Raw genomic sequence first — 18,931 nt, forward strand, 5'->3', positions numbered from 1 at the left:
GTCTCACTCTTTGTGATCCCATGGACTGCAACACGCCAGGCTTTCCTGGTCTTCACCATCTCCCAGAGTTTGTTCAAATTCATGTCAACGATGCACTACACTCACATTTTTGGCCAGATTTACACAGAACTGACCCTGTTCACATGTACACAGCCTCCAAGAACTTACAGTCTAGAATCAAAGTCACAGTGCAGGGAGACCTGCCTACCTGGTACCCAGAGTTTGACAGTCAGCACGTGCAGTGTCTAAGGCATCTGATAGTTCTTGATTAAAACCCTGCACAAAGCAAAAAATAGTGACAATTGACACCTCACTACAGCTTTTCTGAGTCATGGCTGGTGATAGGGCTACCAGTGAGGGGCTACTTGAAGGGCCAGCTAGGATGTATTTTAGTCTTTGCAGCTGAAAGGAGCCTTTACTAGTGAATGGCCATGGCCACATTCTAATGGGACTTTATAAAAATGTTTAGAGCTTGTGTGAACCTTGATTTTGCTGATCTCAATTGTACTATTGAAGTAACCAGTCTTAATTTTACAGTTGAAACAGTCTGAATGATCAACTTGAAATAAACAATCACAGAGAGACAGAGGTAATAGAGTGTCCTTTCACTCCATTAGGTACCATCTGGGGGAGATTTTCTGGCTCTTCCAGGACCTTCCTTCTTTGGGTTGTAAGCTTCAACCATATTCTTTCTTTTCTGAAGCAGTTCACCAGTTCTTATGGTACCTGGTTCCTTCTGTTCATAGGCCTGTGCCTCTTTTTGGATATCTTTATGCACAGGGCCATCTTTCCACTTGTCTTGGTGGTAGTTTTAGAGTTATTGTAAAGGGTCACTTTGGGAGAGGTAAGAATAGGGAAGTGGGTACAGAACCAACTAGTCCTGAACTAGATATTAAGTCAGTGAAAAGAGGAAGGAAGCTAAGTGGGTCTTCATAGGGTCAGGGTCTTGTGTGACACAATGTGGTCATAATAAGTCCAGCATTATCCTTTATGTCCTACTGGCAGATGTGAAACTGGTTCCAAAAGTTCATGGGCTTAAGAATTTGAATGCAGACTTATTTGCTCTTTTATGATTCATTCTCTAAGAGTCTTCCTCCATTCTTCCTATGTATTATGTCTTGGGGGTGACTTAATTTTATTTATTTGTATTTGTTTATTTTTAAAGTTAATTTTATTGGAGTATAGTTGCTTCCCTGGTGGCTCAGATGGTAAAGAATCTGCGTGCAATGCAGGAGACCCGGGTTTGATCCCTGGGTCAGAAATATCCCCTGGAGAAGAGAATGGCAACTCACTCCAGTATTCTTGTCTGGGAAACCCCATGGACAGAGGAGCCTGTCGGGCTGCAGTTCATGGTGTTGTAAAGAGCTGGACATGCTGAGCGACTAACACTTTCACTTTCATAGTGGCTTTACAATGTTGTTAGTTTTTGCTGTATAGCAAAGCCAATCAGTTGTATGTATACCCATATCCTCTCTGTTTTAGATTCCCTTCCCATTTAAGTCAGGGGGTGACTTGATTTTACTTACCCTCTGATAGAGCCAGAGTTAGAGACCTGAGTATAGGTTTTATGCTGGGAAGCAGATCTGAGAAAACAGGACGGAGAAGATAGAGTGTGTGGGACAGAGGAGGAAGAGTAAAGAGTGAGGTGCTGTTCCTTTAATTAACTGTCAAGTGGTTTTACATTTTTGTTTATTTAGAGCTTTGTAAACAATTAGACTATATATGAATTTAATAATGAAAACTTGAAAACTGTAAAAAAAAAAAAAAGAGTGAGCTAGTGAGGTGATCACTGTTTCACAGGCAACAGGGGTTCAATCCCCCTGGAGGCCTTCTGAGGAGCAGTGTGAAATGCCCTCAGAATTGTCCCTCCTGGTCCTGTGAGGCTGGGACATTCTTCTGTTGACTTCCATCCCCTACTAGTTAAAGGTCCTGGGAATGTTAACTGCCCCCTTACCAGTGTGCCTAGCATCTTTGGTTGTGGAAATACTTATTTCCTGTTATCTCAGACAAAAACGAGATAGAAAGTGCTTCATTTTAACATTTAACCTTTCTGATTGTGTGTTATGTATGTGTGTGTGTGTTTATAAATGTGTGTGTGTGTATGTTAGTTGCTCAGTCATGTCCAACTCTTTTCAACTCCATGGACTGGAGCCCATCTGGTTCCTCTGTCCATGGGATTCTCCCGGCAAGAATACTGGAGTAGGTTGCCATGACTTCTTCTTCCAGGGGATTTTCGCAACCCAGAGATTGAACCCACATCTCCTGCATTGCAGGCAGATTCTTTACTCACTGAGCCACCTGGGAAACCCACGTCTATATACGTTTGCATTTTGTTGCTGTTCAGTTGCCAAGTCATGTCCGACTTTTGCAACCCCATGGACTGCAGCATGCCAGGCTTCCCTGTCCCTCACCGTCTACTGCAGTTTGCCCAAGTTCATGTCCACTGAATCAGCGACACCATCTAACCATCTCATCCTCTAGTTGTCTCCTTCTCCTACCTGTCTGCATAATGTTTCATTATTTGGATTTGCCTAGTCTATTTAACTAACATTCTATATTTAGTGCATTTATAATTTCATTTTATCTATTAATAAAAATGTATGCAAAATCAACTTATTTATCCAATATTTGTTAGTACTTTTTATGTTTTCTTAGGATACATCTACAGAAGTGAAATTGCAGCATCAAGAAGGATGGCATTCTTGAGAATTAATAATTTTTTCCAAATTGTTTTCTAGAGAGGTTTGATTGACCTATATCCCATCAGCAGTGTGAAAGAGCATTTAGCATGAACGTTGACAATGACCTGGAGCAGGTGACTAAGAGAGGCTGTAAAATGTTATTACTTAGAGAACCTTTAGCATAGTGGAGGCTTCTGTTTATTTAGGATAAGTTAAGGGCAATTCTACTTGAATAGAAAAGCAATGGGTGGCATTCATCCTGGATTCCCTGTCTCCCTATTCTGAAAATGCTTCTTTACACAGGCACACCTTGGAGATATTGTAGGTTCAGTTCCAGACCACTGCAATAAAGCAAATACCACAATAAAGCAAGTCATATGAATTTTTTTGGTTGCCAGTGCATATGAAAGTTAAGCTTATATTGTCTTGTAGTCTACTAAGTGTTCCATAGCTTTATGTCTAAAAATGTACATGCTTTAATTAAACAAAACTTTATTGCTAAAAAATGCTAACCATCTTCTGAGCCATCAGTGAGTCATAGTGGTAGCATCAAAGATCACTGATCACAGATCACCATAACAAATGCAATAATAATGAAAAAAGTTTGCAACATTGCAAGAATTATTAAAAAGCAGAGACAGGAAGTGAGGAAAGCTATTGGGAAAATGGTGCCAATAGACTTGTTCGATGTAGGGTTGCCACAAACTTTAAATTTCTTATAAAGAAATTCAATCTCTGCAGAGCACAATAAAGTGAAATGCAGTAAAATGCAGTGTATGACTATAGTTGAAAAAAGCACATATGCACGCATGTGCACATTTGTGCACACACAAGACACAGAAGAGATTCTTAGAAAAGCAATATCTAACTGAGTTTTCAAAGGTTCTGAATTTATTGTCACTTGTTTATTCTTATTTTCTGTTTATCTATATAGTTAATGAATTACCAGGTGTCCTGTGTTCGAATTTCTGTGACTATGTGTGAAAGCGTAAACCAGCTGTTAGGATTCTTGAAATTTCACTTATTACCAAATGCTTTAAAGAAAGTCTGACCAAAAAAAGGCTTGAGTTATGAATCAACAGAATTGGAAAGGATTTAATGTTCCTTCATCTTTTCTGTTTCCTAAGAATGAAACTAGTAATCAAAAAAGGGATAAAAAATAATGGAGCTCAATATAAAGAAGGAAAATTGAAGGTCAAATTCATAAAAATTTCAGTTCAGCCATGGGATTAATGAGCACGAATCATATATTTTTTAAATTAGAACTTCAGTTCAGGTTCAGTCGCTCAGTCATGTCCAACTCTTTGCAACCCCATGAATCACAGCACGCCAGGCCTCCCTGTCCATCACCAACTCCCGGAGTTTACCCAAACTCATGTCCATCAAGTCTGTGATGCCATCCAGCCATCTCATCCTCTGTCATCCCCTTCTCCTCCTGCCCCCAATCCCTCCCAGCATCAGAGTCTTTTCCAATGAGTCAACTCTTCGCATGAGGTGGCCAAAGTACTGGAGTTTCAGCTTCAACATGAGTCCTTCCAATGTACACCCAGGACTGATCTTAGGTGAAGGTAAATTGCAGCCACATCAATATTTTCCAGTGCTGCTCTGTCTTTCTTTTTGACCTCCTTGCCTTGCTTATATTTTAGGCTCAGAGCACATTCATATCTGTCACCAACAAAAAAAATGGGCCTGAGTATCATTAGAAACAAGAAGAATAGAACTTAAGAATTCTTAACCCCCAGATGAACTCTGACCTCTCCATCTCCTCTGATCCCCACCAGATCTTAAAAAGATAATTTGCTATTTTCATGGAAGAATTAGGCAAACTTCTGATTTACCATCCTTGTTGGGCTCCATTAGTGTCTAAGAGAGGCCATTCCTCTAAATCAACAGGGAGAGCTCTTTTGCTGCCTGGTCCCAGCATCAGAACTGTTTCAAATCAAGTGTGGATGTAGTCATACATATCCAAACCATTAGGACATCAGTTACTTAGAATACCCTAGTCACAGGTTGCAGCATGTCTGAAATTGGGACAATCCTGGAGTTTCCAGAAATATGGTGGGCAGTGCCCTTGGTGGGAAATGTACTATCTAGGGAACTGGGTTCGGTTCCTGGGCTGGGAAGATCCCCTGGAGAGAAAAGAATGGTAACCCACTCCAGTATTCTTGCCTGGAGAATTCCATGGACAGAGCCTGTTGGGCTACAGCCCATGGGTTGCAAAGTGTTGGACACGACTGAGTGACTAACACTTTCACCATCAAATCTATATTCTGGTACCTCCCCAAACTTTCTAGTAACCATAGTCTGTCTCTGCGTTTTGTTTCATGATGAAATCTACAGAAAAAATTAACGAGAAATGAAGCCTCCTCCAAAGTAATAAAAACAGTGCATCTTGGGGAGAAGAGATGCAGACAAAAACATCTCCGCCTCGGTATAGCTTACATTGCATGTCTCTGAATTCTTGGATTGCTTTATTCATTGATATTTTCCACAGGTCTAGACCTGCATCTGAAACAGAAGATGCTCAAAAAGTACTTATTGGCTGAAAGAAGCAATCCAGTTCCAGGGCTCGTCCTGACACTTTCTGATTGCTTGATCCTTCTAGGATGGTGTCCTCATCTTCTGATGGGTGCTCGTGGGTGGGTGGAAAAGTGAGGTTGTACTTACTAATCCCTGGATCCCTCTCTATGTGGGATGTTCTATAGTTTCTATATTCTGGGACCTGGTTAGTTAAACATCTTAAGTAGAGATCTTCTTTACTGTCTCAGGATAAACTAACCTAGGTATGAAACAGAGACAGTGTTGCTCCTGAGCACAGCTGGGCATGTTGAATCCAAACAAAAGATCTCTCCCTGTTTTGGCTCTTTCCTCTGTTCATGTCAAGTTGCCCCTGGAACTCATATATACTGCAGGTAATGCGATTCTAAAGGTTCTGTATGTGAATGAATTTAGTCCCTCTCTGCAAGGCAGTCCCTAGTTTGGCTCGGCCAAGGCTCCTTCCTGTTCACTCTGTTCGTCTATGCACTTCCTTCCCCTTTTGGCATCACTTGGTGATGCTTTTTCTCGTTGGCAGCTCCTTCCAGCCGTGGCTGGTATTCCAGCTGTAGTTTTTCCAACACCTACAGAACCAGGCCCGTCGTTTCTCTTCAGAAATGCCCCCATCAGTTGGCCGGCACCCTTTCTCAGGGTGTGGGTCCCAGCTCCGTGGGTCCCCTCTTCCACTGAGCTCAACCCCGTGGGTTCTTCCTTCAAGCTGTTAAGGTTTTTTTCTTTAAATTTTTAATTGGAGGATAATTGCTTTACAATGTTGTGTTGGCTGCTGTTGTATAACAACATGAATCAGCTCTGTGTATACATATATCTGCTGCCACTGGAAACTTCCTCCCATTCTCCCTCCATCCCACCCCTCTAGGTCATCACAGAACACTGGCTATTGTAAATAATGCTGCAATGAACATTGGGTACACGTGTCTTTTTAAATTATGGTTTTCTCAGGGTTTGTAACCAGTAGTGGGGTTGCTCAGTCATGTGGTAGTTTCATTCCTAGTTTCTTAAGTAATCTCTGTGCTGTGCTCCATATGCTTTTAAGTTGAAATAATTTTAATTCCCACTTTTGTTCCCCCAGACTAAGACTGTTAGATGCTTCTTGTAACTGCTTCCTCCTCTTAATATGTATTCCCTTTGGCCTTTCTGTCCTTAGTATTGAGTTAATAATTTTTTATATTAAATTCTCTATTTTAAAATAGCTGATGTGGTTTCTGTCACCTGAGGCTAGATCCTTGCTCTAGATCGGAGGAGCTAGAGGTCACCCTGTGAGTGATCCCAGGCAAGTCAGGCTCTCTGCTCGCGTGCACACGACGGCTCCAGGGGGCTAAAGCTAGGCCTCCATGGGAGAGTCGCCTGTAGGGGACTCTGGGAAAGAAAAAGCACATCAGAGCTAGAGGAGCATACACAGAACCAGTACTATGGATCTGAGAGGATCCACATGGTGTCCTGGTAGTTTCTGCAGTGTGGACATGGGAAAAAGTCAGCTTATAATACACAGAGGCTCAGGGGCCAGATGGATGATTTATGCAATTGGTGCTCTGGGAGCTCAGGGGAGGGGAACATCAGTCAAGACAAGGAGAATCAGAGATGTTTCTTGGAGAGATGGACATACAGAGGTGGACAAGGCTTTCAGGCTAAAAAACTGGTGACAAGAATGGTCAAGGATAGTCTAAGGGCACAGACTCTACTTTAAAGAGAGCTTATATATGAGTCCAAGGAGCTTTCTTGAGGCTTTGCTTCTGTGTTTTGGCATCATTTTCCAATGTCATCCTCAAAGTCAGGTACCTATGACTCAGCCACTGTGTACCCCACCTAGCAGGTCCCAGGAACAAGCTGGGGTTGAAACATAGATTTGCTTGTTCGAGAAAAGGACTGCTTTTTCCCTGGTCTAGCTTTAGATCATTCTGGGATGGCATCTTGTCTGCAGGCACTCCTGGAAAAGACCTTCAACTGGTTTAGGGAAATCTGCATTTGAGGATAGAATGTTGGATGGTAGGAGGAGTTTCAATGTGTGATCTGCAGCATAGTGTTGTGTCCAACTCTTTGCAACTGCAAGGACTGTAGCCCTCCAGGCTCCTCTGTCCATGGGATTCTCCAGGCAAGAATACTGGAGTGGGTTGCCATTCCCTTCTCCAGGGCATCTTCCCGACCCAGGGATCAAATCCGGGTTTCCTGCACTGCAGGCTGATTCCTTACTATCTGAGCTACCAGGAAAGCCCTTGATCTGCAGCATAGGTTCCTTCAAATTTCCACTCCACGTTGTCTTGACTTCCTTAGCCAAACAACTAAGCACTTGGACACACCTGATCTGAACTATTATTTCATATCTCTTCCAAACCCAGTTGGGGATAGTATACACCATCTCCATACATAACGGATTTTCCAGGATGGCCTCAAGCACAAATATGGTTGGTGAGGGAAGTGTGGCTACAGTGATCTTGAACCATACTGTCAAAAGGCATGGGTCCTTCTCTCAGGAAGCCTGTGGTTTAGTGCGTGAAGCTGCCTTGTCTGATAACTTGGTGCTTTTGCTGCCAACACATGTGGCTACCATAGAGGCACCATCACAGGGGTGATCTTTCCTCTGTTTTTAGTGAAGGAAAAAGGAATGGAAAAAGGCAAATGAGGTGTGCATGGTGGTGGGGGGCAGCTTGGGAAAGTGGGAGTTGTTCAGCTCTCTGAGGGTAGTCATTGGGAGGGTGGGGATGCTTCCTTGGGGAAAAGGAGGCTTGGAGAAACAGCCTTCATTCTGTCACCATCATCTTCTCCAGCTCCTCCTGATTTCATGTCTTATGGGAGAGATAGCAGGAGGCAGGCTGCAGAACCACTTGGGCAAAGGAAAGCCCCCATGGGTGCTCCCAACTCCCAGCCCTGCTGGGCATGGATGGGGCTCAGGATTAGGACCCACAATTGACCTTGAATGGGTGGCCATGGGATGTGGAAGCATAAAGAGGGTGGGGACATGGGGAGGCAGGAAAAGTTCCAAAGAAGAAAAAGAAGAACATAAAGAGGGAGACAGAAAAAGATGAGCCAAGGAACAAATACCGGACTGCACGGGGGAGAGGCCAAGGGTGGGAGACCCAGAGGAAAGTGAGAAGGGAAGGCGGAAGGTGATGCCAGGACCTGCTCTCTGTCTCCTGGGGCAAAGGAGGCTGAGGTTGGCACAGCAGGGACTCTTCAACCATGAGACTTCCCAGGCCCGGGGTGGTCATGGAAGGAGGCTTGGGGAGGGAAAGGCAGGGAGCTTCACCCTAGGCTGCCTCTGGAGCTAGGCTGGGGATAGAGGTGCTCTGAACCCCTTCCCACCTTTGGATCCGCCACCTGCCAGCCCTGCATGCCTGCAGGCAGAACTGTCTCTCCTTCCCACACGCCTACTTGCAAGCCAGCTGTCTGCCTTTCTTTCCCCTCCCTTCTAGCTCCCCCCTTTCTAATTCTCAGAACTCATTGCCACTGGGTTCCAGGAAATGGCTGGTGCAACTTTGTAACCAAACCCTCTGAATCTCTTTGTGTATAGTTTACGCTCCTTTACCCCTCTGTGGTGTCCTTCACGCTGGGTCTGGTTACAGAGGGACTGACCAAGCCAGGCTGGCCCAGGACTCTCCAGGGATAATGGAGCTTCTGGGAGCTCTTTCTGCCTGGTGCCTGCAGGCCAGCCGTCCTGAGGGAGATGGGACTGTGAACGGTCCTACCTGCAGCACCAGAGCTCACACCTATCTCCCCCGTGTGATGGCAATGACAGTGATGGCAATGACGATGGTGATGATGGTGATTACGGTCTGCTCTTCCTCGGGGACCAGCTCCCCACACCTGGCTTGTCCTACCCTTCCTCCTTTCTCTCTACCCTGAGTCCCGACATAGCCCGCATCTCCAGGCTGACCCTTTCCTGGGGGTTGCAAGGCTCTGGAATAGACAGAGGTCATATTTTCACCTTCCTCGGAGAAATCTTTGGTGTCTAACTTGGCTGATGGCTGCAGTTTCCTTTTTCTGTATCTTCATTATCTAGATCTTGTGTGAATGAGTTGAAGAAGACAGGATGTTTCTTAGGCCTTGAACTCATTCATACCCTTCATGGAACATTGGAGGGGTTCTTCCTCCCTCCCTCTACCCCAGCACCTCTAATGTGGGCACATTTAGTCAGATGGAAGTCAGGTGACAACCCCATAGGCCACTTTGCTGTGGTGGAAAGTGAAGTTCAAGTCCAGGAGGCCTGGGCACTCTTCTGAACTCCACTAAGAATCAGCTGTGCAGTGCAGGGTAAGACCCTTCTCCAGGGATCACAGCTTTGTGTACCTGCAGCTCTGGGAGAGTGTGCCTGGGGTTGGCTTCACAACTTACTGGTGACAGTCTGGTGAGAGAAAGCATGTGTATCTGGCAGGGTTCCTCCTGAACAGGAGGGCTTAGCACCAAGCAACTTTTGCTTGTAGATGCACAGACCCGAATCCAGCCCAGGCAGGGGTCTGTCATCATCCTGCCCATCTCTCCCCAGGGGGTGCTGAGGTTCAGAATTACTACTCAAATTCTCTGAGTTCCTTTCCAGATTTCACGGAAGAGAAACAAAGGGAACAGCATCAGAGAGAGAGAGGAGAATATGGGTTGATGGAGAGAGGAGTAAGGAGTCCTTTGCTCTGTGGCAGTCACTTGAAAGCACGAACAGGGATGGGGTATGGGGTGTCCCGGGTTTCCCAGGTGGTGCAGAGCTAAAGAATCTGCCTGTCAATGCAGGAGATGCAGGATACATGTGTTTGATCCCTGGGTCAGGAAGATCCCCTAGAATAGAAAATGGCAACCCACTCCAGTATTCTTGCCTGGAAGAGTCCATGGACAGAGGAGCCTGACAGGCTACAGTCCATGGGGTTGCAGAGTCTGACACGACTGAAGAACTGAGCATGCATGCACACATGTGGGGTATCTGGCTGTAAGGTCATTGCTCTGCAGGGACAGCTGTGAACTTGTACAAGGCCTTGGTGTGAGAGCCAGAAATCTTACTGGTGAATCAGAGGGCAGGAATTAGGTTGCCAGGTGTCCTTTCTGGGTTTCAGGTTGAGGTTGGTCCTGGGGTAGCAGGTAGCTTCTGATATAGCTTCAGTGATTAACAGCAGCTGAGGCAACATCAGCATCACTATGGGTGGACAAGGTTCTATTCTAACAGAGCATCAAGCAGGGGAGAGGTCCCAAGTGAAAGGTAGCAAGCTGATTTTTAAAATGGATTGACCATCTTTATCAGGAGATCAGCCTTGGGTGTTCTTTGGAAGGAATGATGCTAAAGCTGAAACTCCAGTACTTTGGCCACCTCATGCGAAGAGTTGACTTATTGGAAAAGACTCTGATGCTAGGAGGGATTGGGGGCAGGAGGAGAAGGGGACGACAGAGGATGAGATGGCTGGATGGCATCACCAACTCGATGGACGTGAGTTTGAGTGAACTCCAGGAGATAGTGATGGACAGGGAGGCCTGGCGTGCTGCGATTCATGGGGTGGCAAAGAATCGGACACAACTGAGCAACTGATCTGATCTGATCATGAGGACAAACATTCTGCTCAGATCCTAAGTCCTGGGAAGACAGCAAAGGGAAGGGCATAGAGAGGTGGAAAGTGGGGGGAGAGCTGACAAGGAGTAAAATTTTCAGACAGGCACTTTGGGGTTTGGAGTGAGTGCATGAAAGGTGAGGGAGCTGGTTGTTCAAGAGGAAGTCCTGGTCTTTTGAGTACAATTCCAGTTCAATGGAGAGAACAGAGTGGCCCTGGCAAATATGCAGGGGAAGCTGGGTATGCCCTGTTTCAGGGACTTGGGGAGCTTTCAGGACGTGGGGAGGGGCTTGCTTAAACACTACTTTGTCCAACATCCTTACTCCATAGTTGCGGAAGGGGAGGCCCAGGGAGGTCCCACATCTCATCAACAATACCTTTGTGCTGAGGTGGCCTTCGACTCCAGGAACAGGGATGGTGGTCCCTCCCTTGTCAGGGGCTTTCCTGGGTGTACCCTCTCTGATGATCTTTGCTTCCTAGGAGCAGAGAGGGAGATGGATCTGAAGGATGCCTGAAGGTAGGGCCTGGGGTGGGGCTGGGCCTATAGCAGCTTTTCTCAGAGTGGTCCTCAGATCAGCAGCATCAACATCACCTGGAAACTTGGTGTGCGTGTGTGCTAAGCTAAGCTTAGTTGTCTCCAACTCTTTGTGACACTATGGACCATACATAGCCCATCTGGCTCCTCTGTCCATGGGATTCTCCAGGCAAGAAAACTGGAGTGGGTTGCCATGCCCTCAAATTCTCAGTGCCTCCCTGGCCTACTGAGTCAGAATCTCTGGAGAATGTGGCTCCAGGTGGCTGATATGCCTGAGGGATGGAGAGCGGCTGGCTTAAAGCATTCTGGTGGGGAGCTAAGGGAGGCCCAGTGCCCCACACTGACCGGAAACCACTTGAGACCCCCAGCCATGCCAAAAGGAAGCTCTTGAGAGAACTCTCTCTGTTCCTCTTTGCCCTTCCCAGCATCCACAGTGCTCCTCAGGTCTGCTTTCCCCAGGCACATCCCACAGTCACCCCTCTGGGCCCGCAGCCTTATCTGCAGGTCCCAGATAAAGACTGGGTTGACCTAATCAGTCCGGCTCGACTGGCTGGCTCCAGGGAGGTCTGCCTGTGGTGCCACAGCCAGAAGTGGAGTGGCTCACGTGCCCAACCCCCTCCCTCCACTCCATGGGCCCCTCTGGCCACCACCATCTCTCCTCCAGGAAACGCCAGGCCTTGGCAGGTGGACCCTCCCTCCTTCCCAATCAGCCGCAGCAACTTTATTCTCAAGAAAGATAAGGGGCGACTCTCTCCAGCTTCTGTGAAAAGCACTGTGGTAAAAGCTTCAGTGTCAAGGGCGGGCTGTCGGATGGCTGGCTGTTGGGGGAGAGAAAGAGGAGTGGAACGGAAAAGATCTCAGCCTGCCACACAAGAGAACAATCTCAGCCTGCCACACAAGAGAACAATCCGTCATTGTATCTTTCAACAGTGTTGCAAGACAACTGACACTTTGAATGGCTAAATTCTCTGCCTTCACTTCTAATATAGTCTGGATTTGGACTATATTGGAAGCCACATCTTTGCTCATTATTATGCCTGCTTAAGTCAATTAATAGGGTAGGGTCTCCCCACATTGTGAAAAACTGGAATCCGGCTCAGAGACATCTGTTGACTTTCTCCTGGCATGAGTAAGCCCTTGGCTGGAGCAGGGTCCCCAAGCCCCACTCCTGGTATTGTGACAGGCACCAGGGCTAATGCCCATAAAGCTCCATCTGTAAGGGAGTTCGGCCGACAGGCCAGATGCATGTCTCCCAGATGTTCTTCCCAGACTCAGCCTGTGTGGCATGATGGCTTTACTAAGGGATTTTTAATCCTAGGGAAAATGGTTGTCATTCAGGTTTGGCTCAAAAATGGGCAAAGTCTTCTGTGAGTCAAACCAAGAAGTAAGGCCAAAAAAAAAAAAAAAAAAAAAAGCAAAGAAGGGTTTCCATGAGACCCTGGGCAGCAATCTGGGGGCGAGGTGGTGTTGTGGCCAGGAGCAAAGGAGGGCAGGGTCTCTCAGGTTCATGTAGAGGCGGACGGAGAGCTTGTCCCAGTGGTGGGGATGGGGGTGGGGGTCTTTCATCTGCTGCTGACCGAAATTTCCTCTCTCTGGGTCAGTGTTCCCTTCCTTCTGCCTTCTTGCTCTAGACCTGGCAGATGGATAGACCCTGGAATACCTGGGGAAGGAATATCTGGTCGACTGTCAAATTCATGGTGAAGGCAGAGGATGGATGGTGGAAGATGAGTTTAGGAGGGGGCTGTCTGGATGTCTGGAGAGACCAGAGGCAAAACCTGGAGCCTATGAGTTTGAGTAGGCTCTGGGAATTAATGATGGACAGGGAAGCCTGTCATGCTGCAGTCCACGAGGTCACAAAGAGTTGGACACTACTGAACCACTGAACTTAACTGGAACCCTGGGTGTGTTGGAAATACATTTTTCTTTCTGGGTCAGCCGAGTCTTCTTGTGCAGTCTCAATATGGCACAGCAGGGTCTTCTGTGGTTCAGGCAGGGAGATGCTTGAAGCCCCATCCCCTCAGCTCCTCCATTGCCTCTCTCAGTGACTTCTAAGCCACCTTGGAGGATCCTGGGGGTGCCACGAAACCCAGTTAAGGCACCACTGCATGCTTGTGTGTGCTAAGTTGCTTCAGTCCTGTCTGACTCTTCATAACTCTATGGACCATAGCCCACCAGGCTCCTTTGTCCATAGGATTCTCCAGGCAAGAACACTGGAGTGGGTTGCCATGTTCTCCTCCAGGGGATCTTCCCCACCCAGGGATCGAACCCATGTCTCTTAAGTCTTCTGTACTGGCAGGTTGGTTCTTTACCACTAGCGCCACCTGGGAAGCCCCAGGAACCACTGGAGAAGCCTAAGTCATTTGGCAAATCATTAAGCAAACTGGGTACTTCTAAGACTCAGTATGAGCTCTCAGGTGGCTCCAACTGCTTCCTCAGGAGTCCAGCCAAGTATGAGTGGTTCGGAGGCCTTTCGATTTGCCGACCTGGGCCTGTTGCACCACAGCACAGGGGTAGGCCCTGCTACTAGAAAGACATGGGTAGGAGCATCTACCTAGGGCAGGTGCCACCAGTGGCTGGGGGCTCCATTTCCCTTGGAGGCCAGGGTTGTGTGGGGAAGTGGTAAGGACAGTGTAGAGAAGCAGGCGCTAAGACAGAAAGAGCGGCTACTTCTCCGAATCAGCTTTTCCTCTCCTTTTACATTTCCTTGCTTGGTTCTCCACAACCCAGATGGTGAACGTCAGACCCAGGGCTCTTCACACAAGGATCCACTTTCCCCCTCTTCCATCCATGATGCAAGTTGGCAAACACTTCATCCCTTAAGTCTCCCAGCACCCAAGAGCCAGGGGCCTGAAAACCCCTTCAGGAAGGACACTCTTCCATGCAGAACCTCACCTGTCAGTCTCCTAGGGTTCAAATTCTGTGTCAGGTTCTTCCTTCCATTGAAGTCAAGTCTGTTTATTCAAAGCATCCTCCACCACGGGGGGGTCTTTTGTGCTGTGTAGTAGGTCTCTTGCCTAATGGAATTCATTCTCGGCAAGAGCAGGGACTTTGTTCAGCTGAGAACAGTGCTTAGTGTACATGAAATAATTATTGATTGTTGAATGGGAGGATCACAGTGGTCTGGGTGTCAGGGAAGGCAGCTGTCTGTACTGTGCCTTTAGCTGTGCTGTGCCTCCTGCGGGGAACACCCTCCCTGTCCTTTGCTCTCCCCATTCCATGCTGATCGCTTCTCTCTCATCTCTGACTCACCCCGGCAATAGAACCTTCCGGGCTACCCACCACCTGCCACCATCCATCTTTGGCCACAATCCCTTAGGACACCTGTTCTGCTTTATCAGACCCTGCTTACTTGGCTTTCCTCTCTGGGTAAATTAAGGAGAGCGGGTTCAATTCAGGGAGCAGCCTGAAGACTTAACTGTGATGATGTGGGCCAGTCTGGGATGGCTACTGAAGATAGAGTTGATCATAGGCTCTGTGCATGGGGACCCACTGTCCAGGGTGAGGTCAGGTCCTACTATGTCCTCAGAGCCACTTGTTAAATTTTCAGGGATTTTCCTGGTGTTTCAACACAACCTTTTGCTAAACCATTGTTGAACTGCAGCCATAGGCTTACCACAGATACAAGAGTTTGGCAAAAATCTGTTGTTATTGTTCAGCCGCTAAGTCATGTCTGACTCTGCGACCCCATGGACTGCAGCATGCCAGGCTTCCCTATCCTTCACTATCTCCCAGAGTTTGCTCAAACTCATGTCCATTGAGTCAGTGATGCCATCCAACCATCTCGTCCTTTGTTGTCCCTCTTCTCTAATCCTGCCCTGCATCTTTCCCCAGCATCAGGGTCTTTTCCAATGAGTCAGCCCTTTGTATCAATTGAGCAAAGTATTGGAGCTTCAGCATCAGCCCTTCCAATGAATATTCAGGGTTGATTTCCTTTAGGATTGATTGGCAACAACTAGGGATGCATTCTTTGAGACTCTTTTGGGTAGATGGAATTTACAATAAAGAGTATTGTGTATTTTACTAATTATTTGTAAATTGTGTGCTTTGTATCAGCAAAGTTTATTTTATTCATGTTTTCTAGAGAGCCTATTGTTAAGCCTTTGCCAGCACCCCATATCGAGACTGTTCCTTGTTCAAGTGTTTCGTTAGAGGAGAATCAGGTGCTGTGAAATCAAGGGGAAGAGAAGTTTGCTTGGTCCTGTGGGGTTGGAAAACTCTAAAATGAATGTAGGGAACTGGTACTAAGAAGCCCCCAGCTCTGCTCACAGTCACAGACCTTGTGCGTGCATGCTAAGTTACTTCAGTCGTGTCCATCTCTTTGCAGCTCTATGGACTGTAGCCCACCAGGCTCCTCTGTCCACGGGATTCTCCAGACAAGAGTACCAGAGTGGGCTGCCATGCCCTTCTACAGGGGTGTCTTCCTGACCCAGGGGTCGAAATTACATTTCTTACATCTTTTGCATTGGCAGGTGGGTTCTTTACCACTAACACCACCTGGGAAAACCTCACCAGTGGAGAAATGAGGTCTAGATGCCCGTTTTCCAGTACTTGATCCTCTAGCATTCCGGCCTCTTGTGAGCTCTCCCAGCTCTTTCCTGGTTCTCAGGGGCTGCACAGATGTCCTCAGCCTCCCCTGGCCTTTCCCAGGCTGGGGACGGGGGAAAGATGGGGAAGGGGCCTCCCTTGGAGGCATTCTGAGGCACATCTGCCATGCTATGCTCCCGGCCATCCGGACATCCTTCAGTCACGCTCTGACAGATGCAACCAAATAAATCAGTGCACAGCAGGAAAGGGCTCGGAGAGTTCCAAGTCTAGTGAAACCAGATCTGGTCTGGACGGACGGAGAGGAGCCACGTCTGAGGGCGCCAGGAGGGCCAGGCCCCGGGCCAGACCTGGGTGCTGGTGCTCAGATGGGAGCCGGAGAGGCCCCTCCCCAGTAGGGATCTTTCTGAGCCTTCTCCTGGCCCCAAGGGGCCGCTTGTCCTCTCCCCCCTCAACTGGACTTTTGATCTGTGAATTGGATGGGCCCCATGTGTGAGAGCATGCAGCTGGCCAGCCAGTGCTCGCCCAGGTTCTCAGACCTGTGGGTCCAGGTTAGTCTCTGGGTCCCGGAGGATGCATGCCTGGCCTGGGATGCTCACCAGTCAGGTTCATCTAACCCTAATTCCAACCTCTTGACTGGTCAGAGGGATTGGAAGCCTGCTGTTTTCCAGTCACCAGAGTTGGGTGAGAAGACCTGCTGTGTCCAAGGATGTACCTGTAGATGCTGTGTGTTCCAAGCAGACATAACAGACAAGCACTGGTCTATTTTCATGGTGCAAAGAATCACAAATTTTCCCTCCCCAGCAACTTCCTTCTGGGCCATCATATCCTTTTTTTTTCCCCCAGGTCATGCACATAAGGGCTTCCATAACCTCCTTTACTGATGGGTCCCAGCACCTCCAGTCCATGTGTGGACACCCGGAGGGCAGTGAATGAGCCTCTTTCTGTGGTCTATCTTTCAAAACTCTTTAGCCCTGGCACATTCCTTCTGATTGTAAGCTAAAGAGAGTGGTGCCTAGGGTAGCTTGCCCTGGTTCATGGGAGCTTGACTTCTTAGATTCAGAGGAAAATGAAGCCTTATTTTTCCTCCACTTGGAAACTGTCACTTGTGCTGGTGGGGTAGTGACAGCAGAGGAGCGGCGTGTCATTTGGGCTCATGGGCATCTCAGAAGGGGCAGCTGAATCCTGGATCCAGAAGACAGGGTCCAGGGTCCTGGAGTCCAAAGTGATGGCTAGAATGGTCCCAGACAGTCAGCTTGGGAACACTTGTTCCAGGGCAGCACCAGCTCGCTGTCTGTCTTCTTATTGACGTATGGAATCCAGGCCGCTACTTTCTAGCCAGGAGCCGCAGGAAGCAGACCTGTGTTGTTTCTCACACCCTAGCCAGCCTGCAGGGAACTGATGGCCGCCAGAGAGAGGCCAGGAGCCAGCAGGTGAAGGGTGCCCCCGACGGAGGCTTACCTCACCCGCCTGGCATCAGGGCTGACTCAGAGGACAGGGTCTCGTATCACTGCCCGCTCCCGTGCTCCCCTTGGCAGTTCCCTCTCCACAGTCAGAGCAGGCCAGCTCTTCTGCGCTTCCATAACAGGGCCTGACTGCGCCTGGCGTGCCCGCGCTGACAAAGTCCAAAAATAAATGCAATTGACCAATAAAGATTTGAAATGCGACTAGTGGGGAGATGAAAAATGGGCAAGTCTGATGGCCGTGGGTCCTGCAAGGCCAGCAAGGGATAAGAACCATGCAAAGACCACAGGGGGCCCCTTCTTCCCTTACCCAGTGTCTCTCACTCCAGCGGTCCCCAACCTTTCTTGGCACCAGGAACCAGGGAGATAAGTTTTCCACAGACCCGGGAGGGGGATGGTTTCAGGATGATCCAAGCACATCACATTTGTTGTGCACTTTATCCTGGCGGCTCAGATGATTAAGAATCTGCCTGCAATGCAGGAGACCTGGGTTTGATCCTTGGGTCAGGAGGAACCCCTGGAGAAGCGGATGTCTTCCCACTCCAGTGTTCTTGCCTGGGGAATCCCATGGACAGAGGGGCCTAGTGGGCTATAGTCCATGGGGTCGCAAAGAGACAGATGTGACTGAGCAACTAACACTTATTTCTATTATGATTATATGGTGATATATCATGACATAATCATACAACTTACCATAATGCAGAACCAGACAATCAGGCATTAGATTTTCGTAAGGAGCATGCAGCCTAGATTCTTTGCATGCACAGTTCATAGTAGGTCGTAGGGTTTGAGCTCCTATGAGAATCTAATGCTGCTGATCTGACAGGAGGCAGAGCTCAGGCAGTAACGTGAATGAGGGAAGTGGCTATAAATACCGATGCAGGTTTGCTCATTAGCCCACTGCTCACCTCCTGTTGTGCAGCCCAGTTCCTAACAGGCCACGACTGGTACCAATCTGTGACCCAGGGATTGGGCACCCCTGCCCCGCACAACAGCTTCCTTCCATCACTTCCTATTATTGTTGTTGTTTAGTCGCTAAGTTGTATCCGACTCTTTGTGACCCCATGGACTATAGCCTGCCAGGCTCCTCTGTCCATGGGATTTTCCAGGCAAGAATACTGCAGCGGGTTGCTATTTTCTCCTCCAGGGGATCTTCCCGAGCTAGGGATCGAACTTGTGCCTCCTGCTTGGCATGCGAATTCTTTACCACTGAGCCACCTGGGAAACACCTATCACTTCTTGTAAATAACAATAAATCCACAGCCAGGTGGGCACATATTCCTACGTGGTTTTCTGATAAGAGCCTACTGAAAGCTGTGCTGAGAGTCATCAGAGAGTATGGGAGGGGTTTGTCATCTCCATTTTTATACTGAGAAGCTAAGAGGAGGTTCAGTGACAGGCCCAGCTTGTAAAAGACAGGGCTGATTCTAGGAGAGACTATTCTGATTCCTAACTGGTAGCTCCTTCCTCTGCAGCAGATTTTCTCCCCACCACTCCTCTGTCTGGTGTCCTGTGGTTTATCAAGCACCTGCTGCTTTAGGTTAATGCCTCTTAGACCTAACAAGGACTTCCCAGGTGGTGCTAGTGGTAAAGCACCTGCCTGCCAATGCGGGTTAGGCATAGGAGACACAGGTTCGA

General features: G+C 47.9%; 1 long non-coding RNA gene across 1 annotated transcript; it reads right to left on the reverse strand.

The window, feature by feature from the left end:
• Nucleotides 1-16,134: 16,134 nt before the first annotated feature.
• LOC123328580 lies at nucleotides 16,135-18,212 on the reverse strand. Its single transcript, XR_006543506.2, has 2 exons — nucleotides 17,987-18,212; nucleotides 16,135-17,445 (listed from the first exon to the last, which is right to left on the reverse strand). It is a non-coding gene; the product is annotated as an uncharacterized LOC123328580 (long non-coding RNA).
• Between the last annotated feature and the right edge of the window lie 719 nt (nucleotides 18,213-18,931).

This window comes from Bubalus bubalis, chromosome 2, assembly GCF_019923935.1.
Source record: "Bubalus bubalis isolate 160015118507 breed Murrah chromosome 2, NDDB_SH_1, whole genome shotgun sequence".
Taxonomy (NCBI): domain Eukaryota; kingdom Metazoa; phylum Chordata; class Mammalia; order Artiodactyla; family Bovidae; genus Bubalus; species Bubalus bubalis.